Here is a 10,192-nt window from a genome sequence, read left to right as displayed (position 1 = left end):
CATTGGAATGAGGTTGCTCAGTTATATTTCTTCTAATAGGAAATTAAACAATGGTGACACAACACGATCCTACAACTTGTATAGGAAACTCCTTTTAAGAGCTTTCTCAATATATATCGTGATAATACCACACGATAATCTTCCTATACAACAATGTTCTCACACGATAATCTATAGCACATAACTTTCATGGGTGAAGTTACGGAACAAAACGCTAATTTTCCAATGGTCTTCATAAACTTCATACAATGTGCCACACCATATAATTCAACAATATCATTCAATGCACAATATATGTTAACGTACCATATATTTATAACGTTTCTCCATATATTAACACAACTATATATTCAACAATATAATGCGAGTGATTGCAAAGCCCCGACGATTTTTGTTTTCAAATATTCGATCATGATAGATGGCGGGAGGAATAATTTTAATGGGAAGGGATGCAATTACTGTAAAAAAAATGCTTATGGAGAGGAACAATCTCTTGAAGGAATGGATTTTCACTGAAGTCTAGGTAGTGTCTGCATGACAAGTGACTTGAAGCAAATGGAGAGGTTGGTTTCCAAGCAGGTTGATGTAAACGCCGAGGATGCCTCTAGAAATGCTCCACTACATTATGCTTCTAGAAATAGTGATGTTCAAGATTGCTTCCTTCTCTTGAAGAATGAAGCACTAGATGATAAGAAAACAAGATGAGGTGAGGTGACAAGTATACACCATATAAGATATGTGACAAGGAATAAAATATTTAGGGTAGAGGATTTATCTTCCCAATATTACTAATTAGTTAAATAAGATTACATTAGAGATGTCAATAATAAATTATGCAATGGGACGAAACTAAAATGGACTAACTGAAACTAAACTAGGACATTTGGATGGATGGTCTTGACACCTAGAAGTTGGTTGGAATTAGATTATCCAACGCTCCCCTTAATTACAACCACATAAAAAATCAGTTAAGATGCCTTCTAGTCTATCTATTAGCTAGGTTTACAATTTAAAAAAACTACAATTTCCTTTTATTTTTCTTTTCTTCCAGATCTTGTAGCCTCTAAATTGTTTCAACTTTTTCTTTTTGTTGTATCCTTCAAACCTTATTCATTCCAAGTTGTTTAAGCATGTCCTAGACTTATTCAAAAAATAGCTTGTGTGTGGGTTGCTAACACATATTAGCTTCTATAGTGTGCTTTTTATCATCATTTTCTTATGACATAAGATGAGAACAAAATTTTATCTCCTCAAAACTCCAATACTGAAAACTTCATTGATGTGTTCATCATGCATGATGTCTTCAACATTCATATCTACAACTTCTATGTGGACCTCATCTAGACATGGCATTGCAAGCCATGCTTAAAGGAACATTAACTCTTTTTCATAATCATCCTATCTACCTACACATTGGAAATCAATGGTAAGTGTAAAATCATTTGCAAAACCACATTGCTTATGTTCCTTCTACTCTGCAATGAGCAATTTCTCTTGTTGCATTTATTTCTCTATCTCTATCTTCATCTCTAGTTTCTCTTGTTGGTCTTCCTTATTTGCCTCTACCTCTATCCTTGTCTCTGTCTCTTCCAGTTCTTTAATAACTTGTGCCGATGTAGACAATTTGTCTTCCACTTGGTTTTCAGACTCAAGTGGGATTATCTCACCAAATAACATTATGTTGATATCATATTTTTGTTGCATCATCTACAACCATTCATCATTATGAAAAAATATACATCAAAATTAACATCAACAAATTGAATTGCTGGATTAACCATAACACTGGATGGAATCTACTATGCAACCAACTCACAAAGTAGAATAAAATATAGATCAATGCCTTCAAAATCAACCTCTTCAAGGGGGCAATCTCCTTTAGATTACATAGATGAAAAATTATTGGATGATACAAATGAAAAAACCTCCTTTCTATATATAGCAGTATAAGGGGTCATAATATAATCAAAGCCAACATAACAATAATAATATAAGGGCGCAACAATAACGATAGTGGGCTTCTATGGGGCACAATAATAACAATATGGGGACAATAGGGGCACAACAATAACAATAAGGGCTACAATGACAATAGTAATGGGGGAACCACTAGTATTATAGGGACCTAACATGCCCCTCTCCTTCAAAAAAGTGATGTCCTCAACGCTTGAGTAGTTTTGGATGATTTTGTATAAAATTCTCATCCTCCCATGTGAAATCTTCAGCACGTAAGTTCTTCCACTTGATGAGATACTCAGACATTGATCGATTTCGTAGCTATTGAGTTCTTGTTTCTATGACTGCTTCAGGTTCCAATATGATTTTTCCTTCCTCGTCAAGTTTTGGCAATATGTTTTGAACTAGGAGTTTATCACCTATATCATTTTTTAAGCATGAAACATGGAAAACTGGATGCACTCGGGAAGCTACAGGAAGCTCCAATTTGAATGTCATAGTACCAATCTTTTGCAACACCTTGTACGCACCATAATACTTTGATGATAATCTATTATCCTTCTTAGCTTTCTTGATGGACATTTGTTTGTACCATAGGAATACCCAGTCACCTACATCCAAATTTCGTTCACTGTGATGTTGATCTGCATGTTGTTTCATTCTATTCTGCGCCAAAGTGATGTTATCCTTTAATAGTTGGAGAACATGTTGTTGATGTTAGGTGTGATCTTCGACTGCTTGAACATTAGAATTTTCCCTTAAATACGATGTGATGGATGGTGGATGATATCCTAAAGTTCCATAAATGGGGTCATTTTGCTGTAGTATGGAAGGAAGTGTTATACCACCATTCAACCAGAGGCAACCATTTGACCCATTGTGTTTGTTATTAAGATCTAAAGCAACAAAGATATCCTTCCAAACATTTGTTTTCTATCTTAGTTTTCCCATCAGATTGAGGATGATAAGATGAGCTATGAGTTAACTGAGTACCAAGACAAGAAAATAATTCTGGCCAAAAATTTCCAGTGAAAATGGGATCTCTTTCGCTTACAATAATCTTTGGGTTTCCTTGTATATTTTGAATTTCTTCCATAAATGCAGTAGAAACTGTACTTTCTTTAAATGGATGCGATAATGCACAAAAGTGTGCATACATGGTAAGTCTATCAACTACCACCATGATGACACTCTTTCCTTCAGACATGGGTAAACTTGTGATAAAATCCATTGAAACCTCCTCCCATCATTGGCTTGGAACGGATAAAGGTTGTAATAGACATGGGGTCTTAATTTTTTCAACTTTATTTTGTCGGTAAACCAAAAATTCTACCACAAACTTTTGAATATCTGATTTAAGGCCATCCCAAACAAAATACTTCTTAACCCTGTGGTAAGTTTTTAAAAATATTGAGTGCCCCCCTAAGGGAGAGGTGTGTAAATTCATAAGAATATTTTGTTCGAGTTGGGAATTATTACATAGGTATAAGTGATCTTTGTACCATAATGAATCATTTTTCCAGTTAAATGTGTCATATGTACTGGGATCTTGTTGTAACTTTTGAATAAGTGCCCACACTTCTTCGTTATTCTTCCATTCATCCCTTGCTTCATTTATCCAATCTATTTGGATAATAGAAATGGTGCAAAGCAATGCTTCCACATCCTCAGCCTTTCTTGAGAGTGCATCTGCCACAAGATTTTTCTTCCCTTTCTTGTAGATGATTTCAAAGTCATAACCCAACATCTTTGTGACCCATGTTTTTTTGATCTTCTGAAGATAATCTTTGTTCTAAAAATTACTTAAGACTATCGTGATCCATTTTTACCTTGAACTGTCTTCCCATTAGGTAGGGTCTCCATTTCTTAAGTTCTTGTAGTATTGCCAACATTTCCTTCTCATAAATAGCTTTGTGTAAATACTTTCCTTTGATTGGACGACTTTCGAAAGAAATGGGTCTTTCTTCCTGCATTAAGATAACACTAATTCCATTTCCTAAGGCATCACATTCCACAATAAAGGTTTTTGTGAAGTCTAACGTAGGGAAGACCGGTGCTTGGCACATTTCCTCTTTAAGATGTTCAAACGCTTTCATTGCTTCTGGAGTCCATGGAAATGCATCTTTCTTCAATAATGTTGTTAGAGGTGTTGCTATTCTCCCATAATTCTTAACAAACTTGCAATAATACCATGTCAACCCAACAAATTCTCCTAGATGCTTTATGGATGTGGGGATTTTCCATTCCTTAATGGATTTAATTTTGCTAGGGTCTACCTTAACACCTTCATGAGATACAATATGACCCATATATTCCACCTCTTCTACTCCAAAGAAACATTTGGAGCTTTTTTCATATAATTGTTTCTCCTCCAATAGTTTGAGCACCCTATCAACATGTTGAACATGATCCTTGCAAGGCTTGCTGCAGATTAGTATATCATCAAAAATTGCTAACAAAAATTTTCTAAGGAAGGGTTTGAAAATGGAATTCATCAAACCTTGAAATGTAGAAGGTGAATTGGTAAGGCCGAAAGGCATGACCAAAAATTCATAATGACCCTCATGAGTTCTAAATGTTGTTTTTTGAATGTCTTCAGTCTTCATTCTGGTTTGATGATATCTTGAATGAAGATCCAACTTGGTGAAGTAAATTGATCAATGTAATTCATCAATGATAGTAATGGGAAATTTATCCTTAATAGCGAGCTTTTTGACCTCCGTATAATTCGGACACATGTGCCATGACCCATCCTTCTTGTGCACCAATACTACTGGAGCAAAGAAATAACTTTTACTAGGTTCAATTATACCAGCATCTAGCATTTCTGCAACCATACGTTCAATTTCACTCTTTTGGGAATAGGGATATCTGTAAGGCTTGATGTTTGGAGGAACATTTCCTTAAATCAAATGAATAGCATGATAATGATCACGAATAGGTGGGAGGCCTTTGGGAGTCTCAAATATCTTGGAATGATTATCCAAGGCTTTTTGGAGATCTAAAGAAATAGATGATTTCGGTGTGGGAACCTCTAGTGAACATAATTGTGAAATTACGCCTTGTTGTTATTTCTTTAGAAGTTTTTTCATTCTGTTAGAGATGATTATCTTTTTTAGTTTCCCTGCGACACCCCTTAATTTATCTTCCTTTCCTTTCAAAGAAAATTTCATGAAAACTTCTTGAAAAGTAAAATCTATTGTACCCAAGGATTGTAGCCATAGGACTCCTAATACAACACCAGCACCACCCATTGGAATGGAAAGCATTGGGTTATTCAATACATATTCTCCCATGGATAGCTTGATATTATGGTACTTTCCAGAGAAATTTATGTTTCCTCCACTTGGAACCATCACTTGACACTCTGGTGCTGGATATATGAAGCAATTCAATTCCTTGGCTATCTTACAATGAATGAAATTATGGGTACTGCTCGAATCAATCAACGCTATTAACCTTTTCTTCTTGATATGTCCTTTTATCTTGATACTTTGAGGAGTGGTAATTCTAGCCAATCCATTAATAGATATGGTCATATTCATTTCTTTTTTCTCTGTGGTTTGTTCCTGGTGTATATCCTCTTCTTTTGACGTTTCCTGTTCCTTTTCTTCCTCCTCTTAACAATCTATGTAAAATAATTTCTTCTCAACACACTTATGAACTTTAGTGTATTTTCTATCACAACTGTAATAGAGCCCTTTTTATATTTTTTCTTTCCATTTTTGTGGTTTCAACCTTGTAGGTTGTGGAAGGCTAGGAGCAAAAACACTTCCATCTTTATAGTTGTGAGTTGTAGGCTTCCTTGTTTCCATAATTTTTCTTTCCATTTTTCTTGCCAACCTGAATGCCTTCTCCAATGAATCAGGTTCCCAAAGGTGAACCTGATGTTGCATGTTATCCTTAAAAGTCCCTATGAACACATCAATACTATGCTCCTTTGGAATATCTTCTACCCTTATATTCAATTTTTGGAAGTCCTCAATGTGCTCCATCATTGAACCCTTTTGTTTGAGATTTATCAATTGAGTAAAAAGGATGTTTCTTTTTGTATCCTCATAATGTGCTATCATTTATTTTGTAAAAATTGCCCAAGTGACAATTTTCTTACATGGTAAAAGCCATCGATACCATAGAAACTGATTTAGTTCCAAATATAAAGTTGCAATTCGTACCTTTTGTGTGTTTTGCACATTATGGATATCGAAATATTGTTCCATCTGTAGTATCCATGTTACGAGATTCTTTCCATCAAAATTCCTCATATCGATCTTTGGAACATGGTGGGTCTTTGTTACAATGTTAGAGTCTATGAAATGAAGCTTAACATTAATTTTGTTTTCATCATGAGTTTCCTCTACTATCTTTTCGCCATTAGGAAGCCTTTCTTGTAGCAACTTTGTGAAACCTTCCTTCAAAACTTCCATGTCTTTCTTGAATTCTTCAATGTTGTCTTTCATACCATCTATCTTATCTTCCATGCCTTTCTTTAAACCATCCATATTAGTTTCTATTACTTTTTGTGAGAGTGAAATTTGTTGCACTTTGTCTCGTAATTTTGATATATCATGTTGCATTTCTTCCTCTTATTCATGAGTCATGCTAGATATTTCGGTTGCTTACTAGGTGTTTCCATTTTCTTTCTTTGGGGCATCAATCAATGATAATAATTCTTCACTAAGCCCTTTGAATTCCTTCAAAATATTTTTTCAAACCAAACTTAGGCAAAATTTAAAAAAAACTACACACCTTTTTTCAATTTGTAGGAGCTTGATATTGAATCTGGTGTATCTCTGTAATTTCATAACGTTAAGGCCTAAAATTATGTCTTGTGGAAGCCCTCTAAGTCCTCTTTCTGACCCCACAAGTCTGATCAAGATTGGATTCTCCAAGGAAGATTTACGCCAAATCTCCCACGATGACCTAATTGTAGACTAGTTCAGTAGATCACACTTGTATGAAGTGCCACGTGTCCCTATTATGAACTTAGGACCTGAATCCAAGAAAAAAAACTGCAGGTCATCTTCTATCTGTAACTACTTACAAAATTTCAATCTGATGCTTAGAAATAAAGTTATGACGATTTTCACCAGATCACTTGTTTCAGATATAATTGAGGATCCTACAAAAGCCCTAACTTCCTTGGATCATATCTCTGAAAATATAGCGAGACAAGATCTGAAATTTAGACCTGAGGTTCAGAGGGATTTTGGCTCAAACGGGTTTTTTTTTGCTTCTGAAACATCGCAGAAAAAAAGTCATAGAAAAATTCCACAATGACCTCTTTGTAGCAACAAAACCTTAGAATCCAGAGCTCTGATACCAAATGTTATGTAAACATCTCACAAAATAGAAGAATAGATAGATCACCACCATCAAAATTAGCCTCTTCAAAGTGGAAACCTCCTTTACATTACGCAAATGAGCAATTATTGGATGATAGAAATGACAAAACCTCCTTTCTATATACAGGAGTCTAAGGGGCCACAATATAATCAAAGCTGACATAATAATACTAATATAAGGGCACAACAATAACAATAGTGGGCTTCTATGGGGAAAAATAATAACAATATGGGGAGAATAGGGGAACAACAATAACAATAAGGGCTACAATGACAATAGTAATGGGGGAATCACTGGTATTATAGGGATGTAACAGAATCACCAAATTATCATCAGCAAGCTTTGTTGCTGGAATCACCAAGTTGTCATAAGTAAGCTTTGTTGTTGGATATACCAAATATTTATCCACTTGTAGTTACACATAGTGGGATGCATGAGAATTTATGTGATCCTTCTCTACTTCTTTTGCAAATTATTTAAAGAAATCATCCACTTGAGGCTGAGAATAGTGGGATTCAACAAAATTTTCATCTCATTGTAGATCTACTGATGTAGATCCACCTTCATCTTCAACTTAAATTCTCCCCCTTACACCAAAACGTCTCTCAAGGGTATCTAAGGCCTCCTTAGTTGTCTTAACATCTAAAATGAGGGGAACAATGTTGTCATCTACAGATTCTTTTATACATTTTCATGTGAAGGCATCATTTTTCCTCTTCACTCCCAATTCTTTAAAAAATAATCCATACATGACTAGTTGCTTCTTTGACTTTCCTAGCCTCTTGGATTTTCCCAGTGTTGAGCACTGACTCACTGCAACTCAAGAAGTAAATGTGCTTGCATACATAGCGATTTTCTAGAACAAAAACATCTTTCTGATGATTTCTCTACTGCTTAAAGTCGAAAAAAATGGGTCTACAAATTTTCACAAAGGAAACCCTTTCACAAAATCCCTTATAAGACAACTTGCAAACTCTTTATCATGTCCTTTCATTTCTTAAGAAAAATTAGACTCTATTAAACAAATTAGCACTTCAAAAAAAGATTTAATAAAGCAACCCCTTCTTCGAATTCCCTCTTTTAAGAGACCTTTAGAAAAAACTCCAAAACATTTTTTTTTAATCCTTATGATCCCTTTTTTCAAAACAAATGCTTTTGAAAAAAAAAAAAATTGCAACCTCTCGTTTTTTACTCAAATCCATGAATTTTATGCTCATAACCACTTGTATTAATTTGAGTAACATCCTTTAAAATTTCATGCTCATAACCACCACTCGTATTTCATGCCCTTTTTGAAAGTAAATTTGAGTATATTATAAAGGAACTTTTATAATATCATGGGAAAATAAACGTCAGCAAATGATGAACATAAATACAACCTTTTGACTTTCATCAACGACTTTAATTTTTTAAAATGTTCTGCATTTCGCATCATGTTTGACCTTTATTCAATTGAATACTTCAAATGACTTCATGAGCCCTTTGATTAACACAACACATGGTATTGTTCTGGCTAATACAGCCGCTCTGTATGTCATCAGTGCCAACATGTTTTTTGATAGCGTGTTTATGCGTTGAGATGCATTTTGTTTTATAGTTTTATAAATTGGTGGATATGAACGCACTTAAGAAGAGAGATCAAGTGCGTTGGTCACTTAACATTTTTTTTTTTTCACGATTCTCCAGCTTCTCCACAATTTAGACTTTTCAGAACTAGCTTTCTCTCAGTTGCTTGTTCACAGGCGACTTCTTCAAACTTCTACTTCTCTCTCAAAGATTCTTATGAAAGCTCACATGTTATCTTTGGTGCTCTCATTTTTCTCATGTTGTTTCTCTATCATGGAGCCTTATGCAAACTAGCTTATATAGCATGACAAAGAATAAAATATGTGAAGTAGATGATTTCTCTTCTCAATATTACAAACTAGATAAAGAATAATACATTGGAGACATCCATAATAAATGAATACAATGAGACTGAACTAAAATGGACTAATTGAAACTGAACTAGGACACTTGGATGGACAATTTTGACACCTAGTAGGTGGTTGGAATTATATTCTCCAATTGTATGCAGGCCATTAAAATATTGTCAAAATTCTCATTGATGTTGGTGTAAATTACTATGCTCAAGAATTTGATGGTTATATGTTTTCAAGGACATCAGGGCATTGTGAATTTGTTAAGGAATGTGAGCACTAATATTTATGAGATATGAGACAATAAGGATCTTTTATCAAGAGACTATTAGAAGACTTTATGTTCAAGGGCCTTTTACTAGGAGATTGTGCATGATGGATGAGAAGGTTATGAAAATAAGGATTTGTGGAACTGTTGACGGTGCTGGACCCGCCAACATGTTTGGGATCTCCCTGGTAAGAAGTCCCAATTAGACCTCAGACCATTTGGTGTAGGAGTCCCAGCAGTGGGTCGTATGGTAATGCCTTGACAACAATTTCACACAGAGGCCGGTAATATAAATGTGTTGGTAGCAAGGGTGTGACAACTGCAGTGAGTCCAGGAAGGTCCATGAGAGGTTCTAAAACATGGGTGTTGAGGTGAGTGCGCCCCATGGAAACCTATAATAGTACTTAGATTGGAAGGGAACACATGAGCGAAGATATATCACAAGCTAGAAAGAAAGTTAGCAAGAAATCCAAAGTGATGGTTAAACCAACATCACATTTTAGAAATATTCTTACATACTTATACAGAGTAGTCCATACATGCATGCGTAAGCAAACCAATACATATATCATTTAGAGTAAACCAGATAGCATAGAATACAATACAACATATGCATGAAACATGTTGGCTCTTATTATATTAAGAAGTGTAAGTTCCAGTTATACAATACATCCATGTCCAACCACTAGTTCCAATAGTGCAA

General features: G+C 34.9%; 1 pseudogene; it reads left to right on the top strand.

Annotated features, from left to right (window-relative positions):
* The first annotated feature begins 411 nt into the window (after positions 1–411).
* On the top strand, positions 412–9,553 carry LOC149250339 (uncharacterized; annotated as a pseudogene).
* The last annotated feature ends 639 nt before the right edge of the window (positions 9,554–10,192 follow it).

This window comes from Pinus tabuliformis, chromosome 7 (genome assembly GCF_031772625.1).
Source record: "Pinus tabuliformis cultivar Carrire ecotype Pingquan chromosome 7, CPIR1, whole genome shotgun sequence".
Classification (NCBI taxonomy): domain Eukaryota; kingdom Viridiplantae; phylum Streptophyta; class Pinopsida; order Pinales; family Pinaceae; genus Pinus; species Pinus tabuliformis.
Note: the sequence above shows the minus strand (reverse complement) of the source record. Positions and strands in the feature narration are given on the sequence as shown.